This window comes from Sorex araneus, chromosome 1, assembly GCF_027595985.1.
Source record: "Sorex araneus isolate mSorAra2 chromosome 1, mSorAra2.pri, whole genome shotgun sequence".
Lineage (NCBI taxonomy): Eukaryota > Metazoa > Chordata > Mammalia > Eulipotyphla > Soricidae > Sorex > Sorex araneus.
In genome coordinates, this window is record NC_073302.1 from 247806213 (window position 1) to 247829200 (window position 22988).

A 22988-nucleotide genomic window follows, 5' to 3' on the forward strand; every position below is an offset into this window, starting at 1 on the left:
CCTAATATCCCTGAAATTTTACTCAGAAATACTTTGTACACTCATACATTCACTTCCCTGGAGAGAAGACTCAGTCTTTAGTTTCAAGGAAATTAACAGCCCATAAGTCTTTACTTTTTTCTTTATAAAATTATTAAATGCTTTAAGAATCATTTGAATCTTATACATGCAGATGTGCATCAAATGTCAGCACTATTAGCTAGGAAGAGCTGTCTACTTTTGCTCGGAATAAACTGTAAATTTCTTTCCCCTAATTTTTCACTTTCCTAAAGATGCTTAATGTCGGCAGAATTAAGTTGCCTAAGTAATATTTGGAATAAAGCAATGGATAAAAATCTAAATACCACACAGTATTTTGAAGCTTCTGTTTCCTGGTCTTACTCTGCATCCAACTGGCCCTTTGTGTCCAGGGCAGGTCAAGGTGTTTTTTATAATTTAAAAACTCTAAATGGACTAGGTGATCTGGGACCTAGTTATGGGGAAAATTACCTATGTCCACATGCACACTCACAGCCCTTGGATTCAAGAGCACTTCAGCTAATAGTCTCAGCTTCCGCACTTCAAAGAATTTGGGGCAATCTATCCCCAGCTAGAGGAGTTGACTTTAAATTCCAGGTACATCTCACAACTTAATTGTACCAGCCTTTGGAGGTGGAAAGCTTTTGTGATTTGGTCAGACTGGCAGAATCAATTAGTTACTTGTGTTTCCAAACTTCTGTCTTTAACTGAATGAGAAAAAACTAGACTTAAATCAGGTTAAAGTGTTCCCCCCCCCCAACATATTGACCCTGTCCCAGTCCTTCAATGTTTTTTGGTTTGTTTTGGGTTTTGGGGCACACCAGGCTTGCTCCTGACTCTGGTCTCTGGGATCACTCCTGGTGGGCTCAGGAAATGTGGAGATCAAACCCAGGTTTGCTGTGTGCAAGGCAAGTGTCCTACCTGCTGTACTCTGGCCCTTACTAATCTTGTGTTTTTTAAGGAAGTTAGTACTTGTCTAGCTTATCTAGTTTGTAGCATTGTTGCAAATGTAAATAAAAGCAACAATGTTAGAGAATATTCCCTTTTTCAGAAGAAAAATAGGATTTCTATAATTATGCTATCATTCTCAGTCTAACTGATGTGAAAATTAAATCTCTCAGGAGTATATTTTGTGTGATACAGTATTCAAGTAGCCCAAGAAACTATAGCTTATAGAATTTTAGACCTAGCTAGTCCTCCACATTTCTTTCTTGAACTAGATAAAAGTACTATACTTATGTTTAAGTTACTACTAATTTCAATGCCAATTACTTAATACCAATTGCTTATCTTTTAACTTAACATAATTAATACTACTATCACTAATACATAAATCAACTAATACTACTGTATGCTTACATGTTAATTTTTTGAGGATTGGTTTATTAAGCATGTATTTTTTTCAAAGATAAGACCATCTCCTTTGATGGTCTTAGGGCTTTGTTATTGGGCTTTCCATTTTACCATGCAAGACAAACAAAAACAAAAGACGAGCTATTGAGACCCGAAAACCAACTTTCTTTTTTTTTTAATTTTTATTTTTAAATTAGTGAGTCACCGTGAGGCTACAGTTACAGATTTACACAATTTCGTGCTTGTGTTCCCCTCATACAGTGTTCGTGAGCCCATCCCTCCACCAGTGTTCATTCTCCACCACCAATGAGCCCAGTATCCCTCCCACCCCCAATCCCATCCCTCCCGCCCCACCCTGCCTCTGTGGCAGGGCATTCCATTTTGTCCTCTCTCTCCTTTTGGGTGTTGTGGTTTGCAACAGGGTTATTGAGTGGCCATCATGTTCAGTCTCTAGTCTACTTTCAGCACGTATCTCCCTTCCTGCACGGGCTCTCCAATCACATTTTACATTACCCTTCTCTATCTGGGCGGCCTTTAAAACCAACTTTCTAGGGAAAAGTCTTCAAATTATTTGGGGAAGATTTATCTTCATCTTTACAGGTTGACTCTGGAATTAACTTTTGGACATGTAGGGTTTCCCTACTCTTCCTATAATTTTAGAGCTTCCTTTAAAAAAAATATTGTGGGACGAGAGAGATAGATGGTACAGGAGATAAGGCATGAACCAGGCATACCGTAGCTGCCAGTTTGATCCTCAGAGTACCACCAGGAGTGATCCTTGAGTATAGAGCCAGGAGTAAACCCTTAACATAGTTGGTTGTGGCTCAAAAAATTTTTTTTAATTATATATAACAGTAACAACAAGTCTCACAATGGAGACGTTACTGGTGCCTGCTTGAGCAAATCAATGAGCAACGGAATGAGAATGATACAGTGATACAGGGATATCTACGATCTCAACAGAACAACAAAAACCCTACATAAATTCCTTATCACAGCAGGTGGCTTCTAAGAAAATTGTAAACTGAGTGACAGAAGAGATGACATTTAATAACAGCCCCACTAGAAACACGGATCAGCACCCATACACATTCACTTCAATTTGCATTTGATACCAGTTAGATTTCAAAGTTGTGCTATGAATGGAGAGAGAAGAGATGCGTAGAGAACAGTGTGAGTTGAGCGGAATTGAAATTTTAGTCTGGGAATGTAAACCTCAGGATTTTTGCTTGAGGGCTGTGGAGTGGTGCTAAAGCTGGATTAGCAGTCTGGAGACTCTGCAGGTAGGGGAAATCTAATGCTCAGAACAAGGGGAAACCCTGTCTGTTCCAAGTGCATTTCTCATAAGACTCTTACCTGGTTTTTTAGTCCTAGAGGAAATACTAATGAATAGTAATGACTTCACAGGATGAAGGGTTAGGGTTAGTTTTCACGAGAATAAAATACAAGTTTTACCCTGTCACATGTTGGCTATCTTGGTGGACTCCTTACACAGTGTTCTCATCTGCACTCTGGGTAGGGGTGTACAAAGGTTCAGTACTCACAAACGTCTTCCTCTGCGGTGGTGGTGGTGGTGGTGGTGGTGGGGAGGGGTGTGGTATCTCACATCCAGAGTGCAAAATAGCCACACACTGGGATAAGGCATAAATTAAAATCCAGCAGGCCTGAGGGTGTGGTAAGGATTTCCCTAGCATCCAAGTTTGCCTTCAGGATATGTGAAGCTGGAAAACAAAGGCTGTCACTCAACATTTAATGTAGAGCACAGACAATTTAAGTAATGATCATCTGCCAAGTACCTGCGGGGTATGGAAAAGACTCCCTGCCTCGGGGTCCTGCCACACTTGAAGCATCATCCAAACCTACCACCCTTCTTTCGGTGGAATGAAATTGCTCTTAGTCTTTAAAGGCAACATGAAGAAGAATGGGATCCCGACGCTCAATTACGATCTGGCCTTTCAGGAGGGAGGGATGTAAATGTGCCCTGAAAAATGTATTTCTAATGTAAACAAGGAGGCTGAAAAGAACCAGGGAAACGGGGTTTTCACCGGCCACGAGCGGCGCCAGGTGGACTGCACTGGAGCTTGTCTCCGGAGCGCGACAGACTGGCGGTCCGGCTGGGATGCCAGCACTGCTCGCGGAATCAGGACAAAGGACGCCGGCGCCCACACCTGGGAAGTGCCTAACTTTGAGGAAAAGTGGCTTCCGAGAAACGGGTGGGGGAGCAAGAATTCTACCAGCAATCCCCCTCCCCCGCGTGTCTGCGGACCGCACCCTCGAATGAGTCGTGCCCTCCCTCCCCGGCCCGCATCCTTTCTGCAAGAGCCGGGCTAGACGACGGGCCGCGGCGGGCCGGGTGCCGCCTCCCGCCCGGCGCCCGCAGCCCCTGCACCCGCCCGCCGCCGCCGGTAGACGGCCACGTGCGCCGCTCCGCCGCGGGCCGGGCGCCTCTGGGGTCGCGGTGGGCATCACCAACGGGTCGGAGCCGTGTCCCCCGCCCCGGCCAGCGCCTTGGGCGAGAACGCACCCGACCCGCTGGAGCGGCCACGGCGGCGGGCGCGAGCCGCTCGGCCGCTCCCTAGCGGGATCAGCGCTGCCGGGGGCTGCGGCTGCGGCATCGGTGGCCGAGCGCCCGGTTCGGTCCAGGCAGGCCGCTTCGTTCGGATCAGCGTCCTCTGCGGCGGGTGGTGGTGGGTCCCCTCCGGCCGGACGCGCGTTCGAGCCTCCGTCCCCAGATTTACGGATTTTCCGGGGCCGAAGAATTTTGCCTCGGTCCCTGCGCGCATCTCTCGGCCGCGCTCCCCCTCGTCTCGCCTCCCCCACCTCCTCGTGGGTGCGCGCGCGCACGCACACACACACGCGCAGACACACACAGAGAAACACACACACACACACGCACACGCACTCACACGCTCCCTCGCACAGGCGCGCTTGCGCACGCCCGCGCGCCCCGAGCCGCCGAGTGTCCAGCAGCTCCCACTCTCGGCGCCGCTACTCACACAGGCTTCCAGCCGCCACGGGGCGTCCTCCGTCTGCGGCAGCGGCGGCGCAGGCGACGGGGAGGGGACGGTGGCGGCCGCCCGGCCCCAGCGCACGGCTCCGTGGCCGGGACAGAGTCCGAGAGGAACGGAGGAGGTGTGGACCGCGCGCGGCGCCGCGCCCGGGCGACTGGCTCCGCGCGGCCGGGCTGCCTTCGCTCCGCGGTCCGTCCGCGGCGCCCCCCCCCTCACCCCCCAGGTAAGGCGCTCCCGGGCCAGGAGCATCCCGGGGTGGGGGGTGCGGACGGGGTGCTGCTTCGGGACTCGGAGCCGGGCCTCTCGGGTCCCGGCCCCGGCTACGGCCTCGGGGGGTAACGGGGTGGCGAGGGGGAGTGGGCTGGGTGGGGGATGGGGAATGGAGCCAGAGGTAAGGCTGGGTAGGGAAGGGAGTGTGGAAGCAAGAGGGGCTTCAGCGCAGCTTCCCCGTGCCCTTCCCGACTCCACACCGGTCACTTTTGCATTCCCGTGGGTGCCCGGCACCCGAGCCACCGGTTCGGGGCTCTCGCCACCGCCGCCAGCCAGTTTTGGCTCGGGGTTCCGCGCCCGCTGCGCCGCCTCCCACCTCCCTGCACCTTGGACAGCGCACCCCGCCGCCGGTCGCCCCCTGCACCGCTCCGGGAGGGCGTCCCGCTCGCGCTGCCCGCCCGCTGCCACCTCCTTTCTAGGTTGTCATTCTCCTGTCCTGCATCCCTTCAACCTCCCCGACTCCTCTCTCGTGCGGGCCGGAAACTTTCCTCCCTGCTTTACCCGGCACTAGGTACTATTCTTATTTGTGTCTGTCCCTCGGCATGGGCAACTCTTGACACCTTGGACGGGGCTTCTTTGGCGCCAGCTTGGCCTAGCCCTAGGCAAAGAGTCACTGGGCAGCTGGACTCATAGGCTGCCCGGGTGTAGAGCGGTACCCCGGGAGCTGGACGGCTGGCGCGCCTCCACCTCCCGGCGTCTCCGGACTGGACACGTGCGCGCCTCCCACGGACGCGGCCCCTCCCAGACCACCCCACATCCTCCCCCTGGCACGACCATGGCCACCCCATAGGTTGGACACCCGGGGCTCGCTGATTCTTATTGGCTGAAGGCATAACCCCGCCTCCTTTCTGGAGGGGGTATTTCTGGAGTGTTGTGGTTGTCATCTTACTGCACGCACACGGGAAAGTGGGGTCGACAGGTGGGGACGCCCAGTTTGCTAAGATCCCGGACATCCCATTGGATATAGCAACGCATCCACCTACGTTCCTCCAAATACACTCCTGCCTTTTCTTTCTCAATATTTTATGCTGGCATAGCATTGCAAATATGGTCGTAACCTTAACTTTAATAATGTATCTGTTCAGTGGCAGCTATTTTCAAAACGGATCTAGGATGAGGGTAAACAAGTATGTACAGGGAAGTTGGTGGCACGCTACTGTAGATAGTTCCAAGTAGTTCGGGAGAAAGTACTAGATGCCTTAGTGATTGGAAAAGGGTGGAGGAAGTGGGAAGAAGACTGTTTCTTGGAGCATGACAGATGTAGGAGAATGAGATTTGGAAGTTAAAAAGAGAGAAAAAATGGGTCATTTGTGAGGTGAAATGTGAAAGAAATTCGTATGAGGGTTCCGGAGAAGCTGGAATGAAGGTGGCAAAGGTGATATTTCTTCCTAGTGTTTGGTTCCTTTCAAACACACCTTCCTTATGTTTTGCAATAATTGTCCTTCTGGTAGAAGATTTTGTAGCAATAAAGTCATTCTGTGTAATGGATTTTGCTTGTTTCGTTTCTGATAAGACACACATTTGCAACTGGTAATGAATTTCAAAAAGGGAATTTCCAAAGGCTCCTCTAGTGGGATGCACTAAATAGTTAAAGTGCGCTTGAAATACTGTGAAGGAAGACGGATGAAAACTGCATAAAGCCCAAAGAGTGTAGTGACATTATTTAGGGCCTTTGCAGAAATACATATCTGTGCATATATGATACTGATTTCTCTTTATCGCAAAGCATGATTGCCTCTAGTATTTTCAAGCTTTAATTCCTTCGGGCTATTTTATTGTTGTGTCTGTTTAAGAATATTGTAATGCTTATCTTTAGAAGCATTGTCAGTGCGAAACAAACAGCAACTGATGCAAGTTAATGTTGACAACTTTATATTGAGTACACTGTGTTTTATTTTATTTGTAAGCTAGTGAAATATGCAAGGGTAACATAGCATGACTGTTATCCTCCAGGGACCCATATCAAAACAAAGTACAGAATCACATGAGGCTATTCCAGGGAGAACAATTCAATTATTCTTAAAATGAATATATATTAAGATTCTTGGATGTAAACAACAATAGAATTTTGCCATTTCAGTTATTGTCTTTGTACACAGTGGTAGTTGTATACGAAGATATTGTGTTTAAATCTGTTAAATGATTTCAAGATAGATAATAAAATATTTCAACTTGTTTTTATGTAAGTTAGTGGAATTGCCATTTTGACCAGATGTCTTTGTATTCAGAGCACGCAATTTGATAGATCTGACAAATTAGAAATTATTGCTTCTTGGGAAAATAATTTTTATTGTGTTTCTACATCTCTAGGTCATGTCTTGCTTCGCCCTTAGGAATTTAGATAGCCTATCGAATTAAGATGGGTTTGGAGGTAGGTAGAAGAGTGTATGTTGTCACACATATACATATGCATATATGCAAAATAGATGTATGTTTATCAGCACACAGTTACATATTTATGCACATAATGTTGGGGTATAATCAAGTGGATTTATATACAACCACATATATGCTAGTGTCATTTTTAAGATTTTCTCCCTCATTTCTTCCTGTCCAAAAGGTGTCCCTATTTTAAACAGTAGAAAGATTATTACCAGTAGAATTGTCCAATAGATCATAGAAACAGACAATAGTATTTTGTTGCCAGGCAACCACCTACTGTGAATGAAAAACAAAGCAGTGACAGCTGCTTCCACATTGTGATACTCACACTGTAGCTCAAGTGTCACAGTATTACATCCCTCCCAAAGACACAGCCCTGAGTTTTAATGGAGAAAGGTGAGAAGGTCACTTTTTTCTGGATGTTTTTCGAGAGAATATTTATTTATTTTCGATTTAAACATGAATCTTGCTATCATTGTGGAGGGAAAGGGAGCATTTAGTTTCCGTTGTTCTCCTAAGCAGCAGACAGAGAACTGCAGGGTTGGGAGCCCCAATTGCCCTGTCTCAGTCTCCCCTTCTTGAGAACTACTGTAAGCACATTTTCTGCTGCTGTCAGGTGCTCTTATGTTTCTCCAGAAGTTAGAGTTCTCCACCGAATAGTTGGCAGAATTTATCTCTCAGGAGAGAATTAGTGGCTGCAACTCTGGCTAAGCCTTTAATTTATAAGGGATGTGACAACACAGTGAGTTCATGTGACTTGACTCCCCGGCGTGCTCTCCTCTGATCTGACTTGGAAAATATATCCCCCTCTCCCCTCATTGCATTATTATTTTTTAGTTCTTAATTTACATGAAAACTGTAACCAAGACTTTTGCCCCAACAAAGATATTTAGAGAGACAGTAATGTTTGGGATGAAAAATACTTGGGAGTATTCACACTAACATTGACCGTGGCTCCAGAAGTGTTGATTGCATGATAGGTATTCTGTTTTCTGTCTCTAACTCTTGATCCAAACTGGGGAAGAAAACCCAGACCCTTGCTTTGGCAATTGTTTGTAGCTTCAGACAATTGGACTTCTTCTTCATCTTTCTTTTTGTTTTAGTGATTGCATGCTCTATGTTTGCAATTTTGACAAGGATAAGATGGGATGATGTGTTGGTCCACTTGTACAACTGCAGGAGTTCAAGCATTACAGTGACTTGATCTCTGCTTCCGGTTTCTGTGGACAGAGTGTCAGACAATCTAATGGTGTAGGTCTGGACTTTTTAAAGACCCACAGTTGTTAAGATTCATTTCAGACTTTCATCAAAATAGCCTTGTGCAAAATGTTACCTGAAGCATTTTCCTTTTCTTTCTTTCTTTCTTTCTTTCTTTCTTTCTTTCTTTCTTTCTTTCTTTCTTTCTTTCTTTCTTTCTTTCTTTCTTTCTTTCTTTCTTTCTTTCTTTCTTTCTTTCTTTCTTTCTTGATTTTGTGGAGGACAGGTAATCCACCTATGTGGGATGGTAACAGTGCAGATAGTTTCTTAACTCTAAAATTTTAATGACAGGATTGATTGGCGAATTTAGACACATTTTCCTTATAAAGTTATTCTCTAAATTTAGGAAATGTATTGAATTACTCTTCTAAATTTAGGAAATGTATTGCACACAAGATGCATTTTAAGTTTTTTTATACTATTTTAAAGCCTCTGTATTCCATGCTTACAAATTATGACCAAGGTAAGGGTTAGCTTTAGTATAACACCTTAAGTGGAAAATCTTGGCATGGACTGAGTGGAGAAACAATGCAGTGACAAGAAGTGTGAGTGAAGAGCCATTTGCACGAGCAGAGCATTCACGATCGCAGATCTGTAGGAGAGAAGAAATAGATTTAGAGTATGTTTAACTTGGTTTTAGAGGCCTTTTATTTACTTGTTCTAGCTAGAAGTATTTTCAAGCAGAATAATAATTTGGCAGATTTCAAGAGAACTTCAATGACTTTTATAAAACCATTTCCACTGGTAATACTTTGTGCAGGTCAAGTGTTCATTTTAGATCCTCTTGAATTTACATAACTATTAAAGCTATTGTTATTTTTTAATTCCAAAACCTAATTCCTTTTTTTTCCTTTTTTACATAATGTAATGATCAGTATTCTGCAGTACATTTAATTTAAGCTCAGGGAAGCTTAAATTCCAACAAACTTCTGTCTTCTACCTTTATGTACAAGATTTTTAGTGTGCATAGTTTTGCATTTGCAATCACATGTAGTTTTTCTTTCCCCTATTTTGTTGTTTTTAGCCTTATGACAAAACAGTGAAGCACTTGATTTGTGTATATTTCATATTGTAAAGGAAAACTTTAAGCAAGAGATATTTACTATTTCAATTTCCTTGTGTCAGTTTTTGTTATTACAGTCTGTAATCTCTCACCCATACAAATAGGATGATTGCTAAAAAGAAGCAAGCAAATAAATATATATTTGAGCAGAATCTACTTGCAGCTCTTCAAACTAGCTAAGAAAGTGTATTTTCTCATACTTAGACACGCATATACATCCACACACATCCCATGCTGTTTAAGGTCCTATAGGCACTTCTTTTTAAAGGATGGGTAGACAGATACATTCAGATTTCTAAAAATGTAATAGCATAAAAAATAAAATTGAATTACTGGCTAAAAAGCTTTCAAGTTTATGCTGGTAACATAACCCATGGCCCGTGTAACACTACCCAGTACCTATAACAGAGCTTAGCAGATGGTATCTCTCAGTGCCTACTTTATGAAATGCATATATTTACTTATCCTTTTTTTTTCTGTTGTGGTACACACATTTCCACTTATATCTGTGAGAAAAGTAAAAGTTGAGAAAAGAGTGAAGAGGAAATTCTGTTGTTCAATTGTTTCTGGCGCTGTGCGAAACAAAAGACGAAGAGCGAGTTTGGCTGGTGATATTTTGGAATATACTCCTTGTCAGTGCAGAAAGTTATATCGGGGGTATTGATTTTTCACAAATACAGCCATCCCAAGTGCAAAGTGGCTCTTTAATAGCCCACAGCACTGTGACAAAGGTCACTGCTGCAAGTCCTAAGGAATACTTCATTTAGTTGGAGCTGAAGGGCGAAGTTTGCTGGCCCCAGTGTGATTATCCAGACTGGACTGTGGCCAAGGTGCTGTGGTAACACCCCACAGGGTGGAAGAAAATCCAGGGATGAAGTGACAGTGAGTAGCCAGACCACAGCTTTGGCATCGTCTTTATGAACACCATGAGTGGCAGCGGTGGGCAGAAGCCTCTTGGGCCCAGGACCCCAGGGTTATCATCTGCATCCCAGGTGCCAGGATCTTGCTCATTGAAAAAGTCACAAGCCCAGTCAACAGCCCACACTACTGACACGGGACTTTTATGCCCCCTTTTTGTGAGGAAGGTGGAGTGAGATCCTGCCTTCAGGGGTCAAAATAGGCAGAATCTCAAGGTAGAGGAAGATGCATTCGGGTCTTAAAGCACCCCTCTCCTTTCTACCGCACCCTAAATGTCTCTCTCCCTTGTAGAGGTTTAATTCAGTTATGCAGCAGCAAATACTTGCTACAATATGTCCCGAGAGGGGAGAAAGGGAAGTAACAGGAGTCCATTCCTGCAGCAATTCCTGAGCACCTTGCATTATTAGAGGCTCAATTTATATTTGCTTTTTTTTTCTAGGTGGATGATACCTGCTATTTTGATAGGGATGAGAACTTTACCCAGAGAACCTAAATACCAGACACTCTTAGGATTTTTTAACAAACATTAATTGAACAATTATTGGAGGAATGATACAATATTTAACTCTGGAGCACATAACAATACTTTTTTGTTTGCTTGGGTTTAGTTTTGGAACCACTCCCAGTGGTGTTTAAGGTCTACTTCCAGCTGGATGCTTGGGAGTCAGGCTTGGTGGTGGTTTGGATGAAGCATTCAGTGCTAGGAATTGAACCCAGGCCTTTGGGAGGCAAACCCTGCATTGAGCTTGTTGGTTCTCTCTCTGACCCCCACTAGGTTCATAACGCACAGCTCTTGCTCTTGGGGGAGGATGTGTCTCTGTGAGTGGGAAGCCATCAAGGGGATTCCATGTGGTTAAAGGAAAGAGTGCACAAAGCAGAGTAGCTCTGGGAGAGATGATGGGACAGACCGCAGGGACCTAATAGCCTCACCAAAGACTCTGACTTGCTGATACTAGTTAGTGCTTCCAATCTTCCACTGAGGCATCTAAGAAATTCCATACCAGCACTTGGAGTCTCCTTCTTTGGCCCAGACTCACTGAATCAGAGTTTTCAACTGATGGGGAGAATCTCATGGGGAGAACATGGACAGTTTCAAGGTCTTAAGTTTCAGGACCTGGGGCTGAAGAGATCATACAGGGCTTAAGGCACTTGCTTTTATTTATTTATTTATTTATTTATTTATTTATTTATTTATTTTTCTTTTTGGGTCACACCCGGCGATGCACAGGGATTACTCCTGGCTCTGCACTCAGGAATCACCCCTGGCAGTGCTCGGGGAACCATATGGGATGCTGGGGAATCGAACCCGGGTTGGCTGCGTGCAAGGCAAATGCCCTACCTGCTGTGCTATCACTCCTGAGACCTGCTTTATCTATCGTAGCTCCTCTCCCCCAAGCATTGCCAGGCACAGTGCTAGAGGCCCTTGAGCACTGCCAGGGTGGCTTGGCTGACCCCCAGCATGGCGCTGCAGGGCCTCAGAAGCACTGTTTTCTTGGTCCCTTGTATTGACCCACTAGCCCTGTTAGCTGGAAATCACAGGGAGGCCCTATCCCCCAACCTTCTGAATACTGCTTAGGGGACATCCCAGACCAAAAGCTTCAGTACACGTCTGCGGAACACACAAGTTCTACGCACCCCACAGGGAAGCAGTTTAATGGTGAAGTGGACCCCAACCATGATAGCAGCAATATGGATGGTAATGCACCAGCATCCTGAATTCTGGGGTGCAATGACTGAGCCCTGCACTCACTGCACTTTAGGATGTTCCTGAGGAAACAGCCTCAGGGGCCCGTGACAGCAGCCTGCCAGACCATCTGCGTTTTTGGCCCATTCCTTTAACTCTACTAGAACTCCCAAGGGTCCCCTCCTAACAAGAAATATGACACTTAAATTCTGTCTCCAGGTCTGTTTCTGGGAAACCCAATAGAAGATACTGAAGAAATTAATTTTATTTTATTTTACTTTTATTTGTTCATCTCCCTATTGGTTTTCATAATGAGGCACAGTTGGGAACTCAGCTGCGGGTGATAGAGAGCTACTGATGGGTGACAGTCAGAGTATGGCTATTTTGTATTTGCAACCAAGGAAAATCCTGCCAGAAGATATGTGGGGAATGTATCTGATAGGACCAGATGGGTGTGCATGTATGGTGGAGGGGGCAGGCAGAGCTAGTACAGGAGCTGGCACTGTCTGAGGAAGAAGTGGTTAGCATCTCCTGTAGGGTAGTGACTGCGGGGATGGACGAGGATAAGGTGGATCTTGCTGGAAACTGCCTGGAAAAGCCAGCATGCTATAGAGGCTTGCGGTGAGGATCACTGCCATACAAAAGTGATTTCACCCCTGTTCCGCTGACCTGCTTTACCCGTGAGACTGAATACATGTCCTGGTTTTGAAAATCCTCTGTCCTGCCCGTGGTGATGTTCAGGTTTTCTAGAGTTAAGTCATGCAACTAACTCTGAGCATAAATAAAAGAAGATAGACAAATGGAAGAATATAAATAATTCAGTCGTAGGTCATTAAAGGAAGATAGCTCCATCTTACAGAAAGAATTTGTGGAGTTGCAGGGGAGAGTTGGAAGGATGTCTGTGACACATGTGCATTTTGTGACAAAAGTTGATTTGTCTCCTTCCTCTTGACAAGGGGAGACTGTGGTCGACTATCAGTCCTGCAAAGTCTAGTGTGACTCTTCATGCACTTAAACCTATTGTTTGTCCTGCTGTGTATGGTAGCCTGTGTTTTAGCTAAGTGAATGGTGGCTAGAGGTGGGGCTGATTCTTATTTTGTCAAAATGCCAGGCGCTTGACTGTGGTTTCTCTGATCAGTTATTAAGCTACAGGCGTCCAGGGGAGAGCTAGAGCAAGGGGTATGGGTGAAGGAGGTTGGAAGGAAAGGGAATCACAAATACACAAAGAGCCATTCTGAATCCAATACCTAATTTTAAAATAAGCAGGTTAAAGTTGTTAATTCAGATCACTTAATTATGATTTGAAATAGAATCAGGCAGCCTTCTCACCAACCCATGTTTAATACTCTATTCATGGTCAGAAACACGAAGACTGGATTATCAAACCATAAGGTACTGACACTGAGATATCACTGCAAAAGTCACGTTGAGCCCAAAGACAGAGAGAAGACCAGACTATGGGAAATTGTAGGTTGGCTCAGCAAAGAGCTTCCTGCATCTTGATTAACATGGAGAAGAGATATAGAAGAGTTGAATTCCTGAGTAGGTGAGTGTCAGGAGACTGGCAACAATTCTGGTGAAACAGTAGAAGGGAAGAGGTTTTATTAGTTTAGAAATTTATGTACCCATTTGTGGCATTTTAAATTAAACTTTTTATTTGTGACTCATTATAAGTTCATGCGTAATTGTTAGAAACAATCCAGCGATTCTGTGTATAACCCCACATTTCTCCTTAATGATAATATCTTGCAAATCTGTAGTATCATCAGGTCTGGATAAGGACAACCCTCCTATCTTGCTTCCATGTTCTCAGTATTTGTGTGTGCATGCGCATAAATAGCCCATGGGCATGTGCAGACACAAGTTTTCTTCTATTTAATAGTTCATATATTTAAACATATTTTTAAATCTTTATTCTAGAATTTAAAAGCACGAGCAATCAAGGAAACAAAACCAAAATGATTTGTTTAGATCAGTCCTGGTTTAATTGTAGTTTAACAGGTTGTAGAGAATAAGTAACCCAATAACCTTCCACCCCTGGATTTTGGTAGAGTGCAATCTACTTTATTCCTGCCTACCTGGTGGAGGGCAGTAAGCCAGCCTTTTAAAGATATACCTATAGTTGTATAGAGGTTAAGAAACTTATCTTGCATGCGGCTGACTCAGGGTTATTTATTATTCATTTTTGGCTTTTTGGGTCACATCCAGTGAAGTTCAAGAATTGCTCCTGGCAGTGTTCGGGGGGCCATATGGGATGTCGGGGATTGAGCCCTAGTCTGCTATGTGCAAGGCAGACTGTGCTACCCACTATGCTATAGCTCTGGCCCCAACCAAAGGTTTAAATCCCTAGCACTAGCTATGGTCCCCAGAGTGCTTTCAGGAGTGATCCTTGTGCACAGAGCCAGGAATAACTCCTAGGCACTGCTGGGTGTCCAGCCTCCCCCAATAAAATAGAAATAGACCTATTATATAAGGAGCTTGCTTATTAATGCCCTCCTTTCCTTATATCTGCAGTTTCATGCTTCCTATTTGTTTTCTGCTTAGAAGGGGGTCGCCCCTGCAGGCTCTGCTTCTCAGGTTTCTGAACCAGCTGCATTACTCTGTCTAGCCCAGGAGAAATCCTTCCTCACTGACCAGCCTTCTGGGTGCCAGCTGCTCCCAAAGGGCCCAGGGACTCCTCTCCCCCGCCTCTGCTGGTATGTCTGCGACCTGGTAGGTAGCAGGTTCCTCCGGGCTATGTCTTGGATTCGGTGCTGTTCTCTTGTCACTTGAATTACCAGTTCTTCATATTAAATCCCTCCCTTTCCCGGAAGACACTTGAAAAGATTTCTGTTTTCTTAACTAATTAGGAAAAACACTCCCCAGTCCATCCAAGCCTGGAGATGATATAAATCGGATGAAAATTTTTTCCTTCCGTCTTTCTGATTCTTTAACTTCAAAAACTGCTCACTGCAGCCTGGATAGGGAGATGTTTCCTTTGTCTCAGCCCTCACCAGGAACCTCAGATGCTCCTCGGGTTGGGTGTTCCAGTCCTTCTTTCCCCTTTGCACATAGGTTTGTCACTTGAGCAGTCTACCGCGTTATTCCCTCCTTCATTTTTTTGAGAGCAGTCACACCCCATGGTGCTCAGTGCTCAGGGATCACTCTTGAGGGAGCATGTATAGTGCTGGGGATGTGACCCAGTCAGCTGTGTGCACGGCAGTCATCTTACCCGCCGAACTCTCCGTGGCCCCCTTAGTGTCCTCTTTATGTTGTTTACTGGCTCTTCCTTTTCTGGCCTGCCTCCTTGTCCACCCTCAGTTCTTCCCCATTTCATCTCTGTGCACAACATCCTAAGCTTGACTAACACGGTGGTGTCCGGACTCACTCTGGGATGTACCAGGGTCTCCGGTCAGCTGCTGCCACATAAACTTTGGTACTGCTGGGACTTCGCTGGCCCACACAGATTGCATCGTATGTGCTGAGTAACCAGGGCTGCTTATGATGTAGAGGTTGCTGTGCAATGAGAACAATGGCAAGGAGTTTCTGGGCCACAGGAATAGGACTCAGTTAGCAGCTTCAGGTAGAAAAGTGGTTTTGGGAAGCCACATGGATGGGAGCAAAGCTGCGGTGCTGCTCTCATGGCAACCATGTGAGCTCTTTCAGGCAGAGGATGCAGGCGAGGGAATTCACTTCCCAAGGGAGGTGTCAGAACAGCACTGTGTCTCCCGGATGGCTCTCGCTGTGGGACAGCAGGCTCAGGCTAATTGGATGTTATCGTTTCAGGTTCATGATGACCACATCAGGCAGCTGCATTTCTTGGCCCTGGGAGTCCTAGCTGATCCCTGAGAGCATGAGCCTAGAGCAGTGGAAAGGTCTTAGCACTGTGTCCCAGGAAGCTGTGCAAAAGTACAAGTAACCCAGTTATACATGCCCTGTCCAGAGACCTGGAGATGCGACTTTGGATATGGCAACACAGACAGAGTTAGTCTTAAAATTAACGGCCGTGGTGCTGGATATAGGCCATTTGCCTTGCATATATCCCCTTCCGTTGCTATCCTGGTTCAGTCTTGGCACCTTGTAAGGTTCCCTGAGCCCAGAGCCAGAAATAATCTCTAAGCATCATAGTGTGTATTCTGAACCATCACTATGTCCCATAAATTTAGGGAGTTGGGGCAGAGAGATAACTCAGTGGTTTGAGCGAGTACTTTGCACATAGGAGGCCCGAGTTCTATCCCAAGCTCCTTGTGGTCTCCCAAGAACCTCCCTGGGGAGTGATCTCCAAGCACAGGGCTGATAGTAGTACACTGGGAACCACTACCAAAACCACACACAATAACTAAAGGCCTCATAATACCGCCAGATCTATGAAATTGAGCCTGAAAAAAATTCAAAACTTTTGACTAAAGAATTTAAGAAATAAAACAGCCTGTGGCATGAGAGTAAATGGGTTCATAGTCTGTTGGCTTTTGCTGTACAATCAGGCAGGGTAGTGTGCTGAGGGAGTAAGCCTGTAGTTATGAGAGCACAGATTTCTTTGAAACCAGCCTGAACGGCAACCTGCCTGTTTCTGCTCTCCCTGCTGTTAAGATGCAGTGAGACTGGGCAGAGAACCATGGATTCGGTGGCTCTGGGTGAACTGACAGTGGAAATTCAATAGGCTTGTTTTCAACGGGCATAAGCTTTGAAGGCAAGTAATTAAGACACACTTCAGCCTCATGGACAAATTAGGGTTCTAGTTAATACAAGTGGAAGATAGAAGAAAAGCAATCACCTGCATGCCTATAATCACTAAAGAACAGTTTGTTTAGTAACGAAACACCAATTATGCCTGCTCTTAATAGTTTCTCCTCCATTTCCTTTCCCCCTGTAACTCTGAGAAGTGACTGAGTTTAGGGTCCTTTTCCTCCAGAAAGGACTCAGTGTCCCAGCTTCTTGGGACATCCTTCTGACACCTGGTCTTCCATTTCAGTGGCCTCTTTCTGCAGAGGTCAATCTCCATCTCTTTTTTTTACTACTTAGTAATGTGCAGTGGTCTGAGAAAAGCTTTACTCAGTGGAATTTCTGTGGGCACTAGGAACCTGATTCTATCAAGAAGCACAGAGCAGTTTCTGGACAAGTCTGAGGTTTTCTTTTCTGTATGTTGCTTGACAGCTCCATAGCATGTTGAACAGTTTTAAGGAGTTTTTGTTATTTCTCATTTTGCTGTTAAAATTATAATGTGTGTTTAAAATCTTGCAAAATATTTGGACCTACCTTGATACTTAATTGTGGTCAAATTTTGTGTTTTCAGAGGATAGAAATTTCCTAATGCCAAACAAGTGGGAATTTTGTGGGCCAAGTTCAGTAGAAAACATAAGAGATTCACTTACCTATCCTGGGAGGCCACTGTTGATTGAAAAGGATATTACACAAAATGGAAATAGTTAAAGAATTGGAACTCTTAATATTAGGACTTGGAAAAGGCAGGAGTCTATGAAAGGAGGCTGACGTGGCCAGGGAAGGCCTGGATGGGATGGTAGTTTGTGAATTAAGAGCTGAAAGATGAATGGGGTTATTCAGGTGGGGCGTCTTCTAGACTCGAGACAACCTGGTCTGTGGCATCACAGAGTCAGCTAGTGTTGCTAAAGAGCAGAGAGTGACTGTGACAGAGGCTGGGAAAATGGCGGAGATGTGCGGTGGGGCCTAACTGTATACACTTACTAGGAGTTGTCATTTTCCTAATTGCACTGGGTAGTTACAAAAAGTGAACCATCTTAAAGGAAAGAGTTAAGTGACATTTCATACACTCCCAGTGTTGTGACCCACCCCATGCACTTATTCTGAAACATTTTTATCACCCAAAGGAAGCCCCATACTCATTAGGCAACCACTGTGTCTAAAGCAGAGGAATAAGTGACTTGTATATAAAGTACAAAAGATTTCTGGAGAAGACATTAGGGAAAAATTCAAGTGAATCAACTTCAAGACTTTGGTCAAGTGATGGTGTGGCTTCCTGTACCTGGACAAGGACAATTCACATAGCTCTGAAGAAGAGTTGTGTCATTTAACATGGAGGTATATATGATTAGAGTTGTTATCTATAGGTGATTGAGTTACTTTGCAGTTATATCAATGTTTCCCAAAGGATTGATACATATCTAATTCTGACTGTTGAAAGTCTACCTTCTCAAGACCATTTCAGACATTGTTCATAGGACCGAGAGGTGCCCTAATGAACACCCCTATCCTCTTTCTTTCTATATGTCTCTCTGTCTCTGTCTATCTGTCTCTCTTATCTCTTAAGTCTGAGAAATGTCTGCAGGCAAGGTATATACCTTACCGTTGAGCCACTTCGCCGGCCCCCATAGTATTTTCAGTTTCTTTCTTTGTTGAACTATTGTGACTCTCCCAGAATTAAGTGCTAACTCTGAAATGTCATTAGGATACCATGTAATATTTAGTGTAGTAACTTGTAAATTAAGAATCATGGGGGCCAATATATTATTTCGGTTCTACTTTGGGCCAGGGATGAGGGCTTGGGATGGAAACATCTGAAAATATGGTGATGGGAAGGTATAATGGTGGTGGAATTGGTGTTTGAATATTAAATGTAATCAAATATTGTGAACTTCTTTATGAAAAAAAAAGAATCACAGGATTTGAAGTGATAGTACAGCTGGAAGGGCATTTGCATTACATGTGGCCAACGAGGTTCTATCTCCAGCAATCTCTATGGTCCCTCAAGCCTGCCAGGAGTGATACCATACACAGAGTACTGCCAGATGTGGTGCACGTGTACACACACACACACAAACACACACACATACACACACATACACACACACGAACATACACAGGAGAGAGAGATAATCCTATAATCTTTGTAGTTCCCTTGTAGCTTTAAGAAACATTTTACTTTAAAGAAATGCTTACTTTAGTTAACTGATTTAGAAGTCAGCTTTGGGTAACTCTTTAGTTGGAAAAGTTCCAAGCTATAGTAAAAATCTCCAAGAATCAAATCAAGATTTGTCTTTGACTTCATTTTCCATTTGTTTTTGGTAAGTTTTCCTAACAAGCTTAGTCTGTCACTTGCAGCCAAGGTCTGCTAAACTTGTGTATTTTTAAGCAAATGGTTCTGTTTTCTTTATGGTTGTTCATGAAAGGCAACTGTTATATGAATCTTTTATTTATTTTTATTTTTTAATTAAAAAATTTAAAATTGTATCACTGTGAGATAGACCCTTACAAAGCTGTTCATGATTAGGTTTCAGTCATACAGTGTTCCCACACTGTATTTTTTAATAATTCCTTTTATTTCAACAATTAATGTAATAGGGTGAGCAAACTAATTTTATAACTGAAAGAGGCCACAGAGTTTTTTAGTTGGCTTGAAACTATTGCTTCTGGTGAGCTTGAAGTCTCCTTATAAGTACAGTTAGGTACCTGAGGGTGGATTAACCTGATATAAATAAGAATGTAGGCACTCAATGGAAATCAAGCATTTGATTCTATGCAATGCAGTGTGGGCTGGAGTGATAGCACAGCGGGTAGGGCATTTGCCTTGCATGCAGCCGACCTGGGTTCTATTCCTCCGTCCCTCTTGGAGAGGGCAAGCTACCCGTGGTGTATTCGATATGCCAAAAACAGTAACAATAAGTCTCACAATGGAGACGTTACTGGTGCCTGCTTGAGCAAATTGATGAACAACTGGATGACAGTGACAGTGACAGTGACAACGCAGTGTAACAGGAGCCCAGGCCAGTCAACTCTTATCTCTTTAGACTTGTCTCCATGGCATCTGCTGCTCCTAGCCACTAATGGTAGTTCTCCCTTATTGGAATAGGAAATGCTCAGCACTGTAAGAAACTGTTTCTTTTCGATGACTTATATTTCCACTCTCTAGAGAGGTACAGATACCTCTGGCTGTGTTTCTTTGTGTGAAAGTACAAATTCAGATTTTAAAGCAGCTTCACTTCTTAATCATGGAATTTTATAACAACACCATATTTTTCAGTGCCTGTCTAGCTTCTTTGATTTTTTTCCTGGAACACTTAAGTTTGGAGAAGGATGTGAATCCAAGTTGTCCATTTGTTTTACATCAAAGATAAAACAGAATCAGTAAAAAGCCAGCATTTCTTAAAGCTTAAATTTTTTGTCTCACAAACATGCATGTACTGTACAAGAGCAAAAACTGTAACAAATAGAAAAGAAAAGAAAAATTCTTTAGAAATACTAGTGATAACCATTTTTGACATTTAAGTAAAATTCTACAAACTTTTGATGTGTCTTTCTGTGCATGTTTCACTATGCACACACACATATATAGACACATATATTTACACACAGACATATACTTCTAAATAAATGGGACCATATGTTTGGTAATCTGCTATTATATCTTATATTGTGCAAATGAACAATTAGAAATAAAATATAAGTAAAATATACAATTTTATGGCAATAAATGAAATATTTTTAATAACTAGATATATTTTATTGGGTGATTTTTATTGTGAGTAAAACAAATCCTAAGACAAGCTAGCAAAAGCACTGTAGAACTGTCATCCCGTTGTTCATCGATTTGCTCGAGCGGGCACCAATAATGTTTCCATTGTGAGACTTGTTACTGTTTTTGGCATGTCGAATATGCCACGGGTAGCTTGCTAGGCTCTGCTGTGCGGGCGGGATATTCTCAGTAGCCTTCTGGACTCTAACCACTGGACTCGAACCCAGGTCGGCCGCTGCAAGGCAAACGACCTACCCCGCCGTGCTATTGCTCCAGTCCACAAGCTAGCATGACTAATAATATTTTGAAGAACTCAGTGAGTAGGTGCTTGAAGTACAGTTTAGCCAAGATTTAAGGTTGATTTTGTAATTTTCTCTTTTCTATTCTTTTTAATCATGGTAACAAAACTTCTCCAGTACCTGGGATCATGAACTTCCCAGAGTAAAAGAACCCTTGGTTCAAAGTCTTCACTTCCTTTTGCTTCACAGTCTTAAGTAGTGTGACCATGGAATTGCCATTTTATGATTGTCTCAGATTTGGGCAGAAGTTTATGCTAAACCCATTCAAACTTAATGGATAGGAATGTAAAAGTTTGCTAGAAAAGAGGACTGAGATCTGGCTTGGGGAGGAGCTGCTACTGTCATCTTTTAGCATACTGATAGATATCGCAAGTTATTTCCAGTTTTTCTACCTAAAAATCACTGCTGTTCTAAACATGTTTGCGTGTTTGTCATTTTATATTTGTACTGTCATCTCTTTTGGCTAAATTATTAATAGAGAAATATCCATTTAAAGGGCTGTATTTATGTAATTTTATTAAAATTTTTTGTTGCTTTTTTTTTTGGCCACACTTTGAGATGTTCTGAACTTCTAGCTTCATTCAGGGAACACTTTGGGCAGGGCTTGAGGGACCCAAATTTGCTGCATGCAAGGCAAGAACCCTACCTGCTGTACTATAGGTCCAGCCACAGTTGTTGCATTTTAATAGCCATCACCACCTAAGTCATAATGCTATTGCTTTGCCAATAAAACCCTCAATAGCCTGTTGTGAGTTTTTTCTTTCAATCTTTGGAATTTTCTAAATGAATATTTCAGAATTAAAGCAGAATGTTATTTATCACACTTCCTACGAACAAGAAAGTTTTGAAGTGACATGATTTGAGATTAATCAGAGCTTCCTCAGGCAAGCAGAGAGAAAAGGATGTAGAGGAATATGTTCTACCAGCTGCGAGTCAAGTGCTCTGTTGAAATGAAAGAAGGGCATTAGATTCAAACTCCAGCAGAAGACCCAAGAGTTGGTCTTTAGAATATTTTCAGCATGGTTGCATGGGCTATCCTGTACAACCTTATTGCCGACCCTTTTTGATGCCAACAATAGGAGGAAACCAAGGTCCAAAATCAAGACACATTGGGGTGTGCCCTGTCAGAGCCAGTATGGGAAAAGAGGATAATTGAAAACATTTCTTTCATCATATGGTACCCTATAATTCTTCTCCACAAGAGAAATTATCAGCAACTTGCTTTATTTTATTGTAGCTGGTGATACAATGTAAATGCTGCAATATCTAGGACTGAGTTTGAGCTATGTCATTGAAGAGATTCCCTGATTATTGCCAGCAATACAAATGACTAAAAGTGCAAATGGGGACCAGTGAGCATGAGGCTGAGATAATGATGGAGCTGGGTCGCCCAGGACAGGAGCAGACTGGTCGTGGGCACTCCTGAAGGTGGGTGTTTCATGAGCATCAGCTGTGTACAAAGGGGGCAAATTGTGAAAATAGGAAAAAATGATACCTTTTCCATCGACATGTGTATCCATGTCTAAAGTTATAGATATGTTAAGTAAATAAAAGTTGTACTGTTAAATTATAACAGTTCTGAATGCTGGAAAATTAGGGTTCCATGAAGTCAAGTAATATGGAATCCAGCAGAACCTCAAGGATAGGGGCCAATTATGAACAAAAGCACAACTTTAATTGCCTGTAATTATTTGTGAAAGGAACATCAATATGTGAAAGGAACATCAATTCACATATGTAATTATGTATATGTGAAACAAATAAAGGAACATCAGGGTGGGGAGTACTTTGTGGAGAAAAGTAATAGTTTAAACTCACAGGAATGGAATTGTGTGAGCTAAGGCCAGTTCTTCTGATACATGGGATGAGGACGGGTTCATGGTGAGTAAGTGCCAAAAGATGGCACTTAGACTCAGCTCTCTTAGGCTCCCCACTCACCTGTTGCTCTCCCACTGCCAAGTGGCAGGTGGTGCCCAAGGGCACAGACAGATTGACTAGTCCTAGTGAGTGGCCTGTTGCTTCTGGGAACACCGGTATTGCTGAGAGTGCTGCTGGCGGCCTTGCATGATCAGTCTTTGTGGTGTCTGCTGTGGACAAGTGACTAAGAGCCACAGAGGTGGAGTTCTGGGTTCTCATAATTTCCTCGTTGTATATAGAAGACTCTACTCCCTGTGATTTGGTGAAGACCACGTGTGTTCTTTTCCTGACAACGTGCCAGTGACCCCATTACAGATGACCTGCTATAGCATCTCCTACTCCCTTTATT

General features: G+C 43.7%; 1 protein-coding gene across 2 annotated transcripts in view; it reads left to right on the top strand.

Moving 5' to 3' along the window:
- Nucleotides 1-4345: 4345 nt before the first annotated feature.
- Nucleotides 4346-22988, top strand: part of ENOX1 (ecto-NOX disulfide-thiol exchanger 1) — a 649231-nt gene continuing 630588 nt past the window's right edge. For both annotated transcript variants that reach the window (XM_055124381.1, XM_055124426.1), the window contains exon 1: nt 4346-4605. The gene's annotated coding sequence lies outside the window, so the exon portion shown is untranslated. The remainder of the gene's footprint in view (nt 4606-22988) is intronic.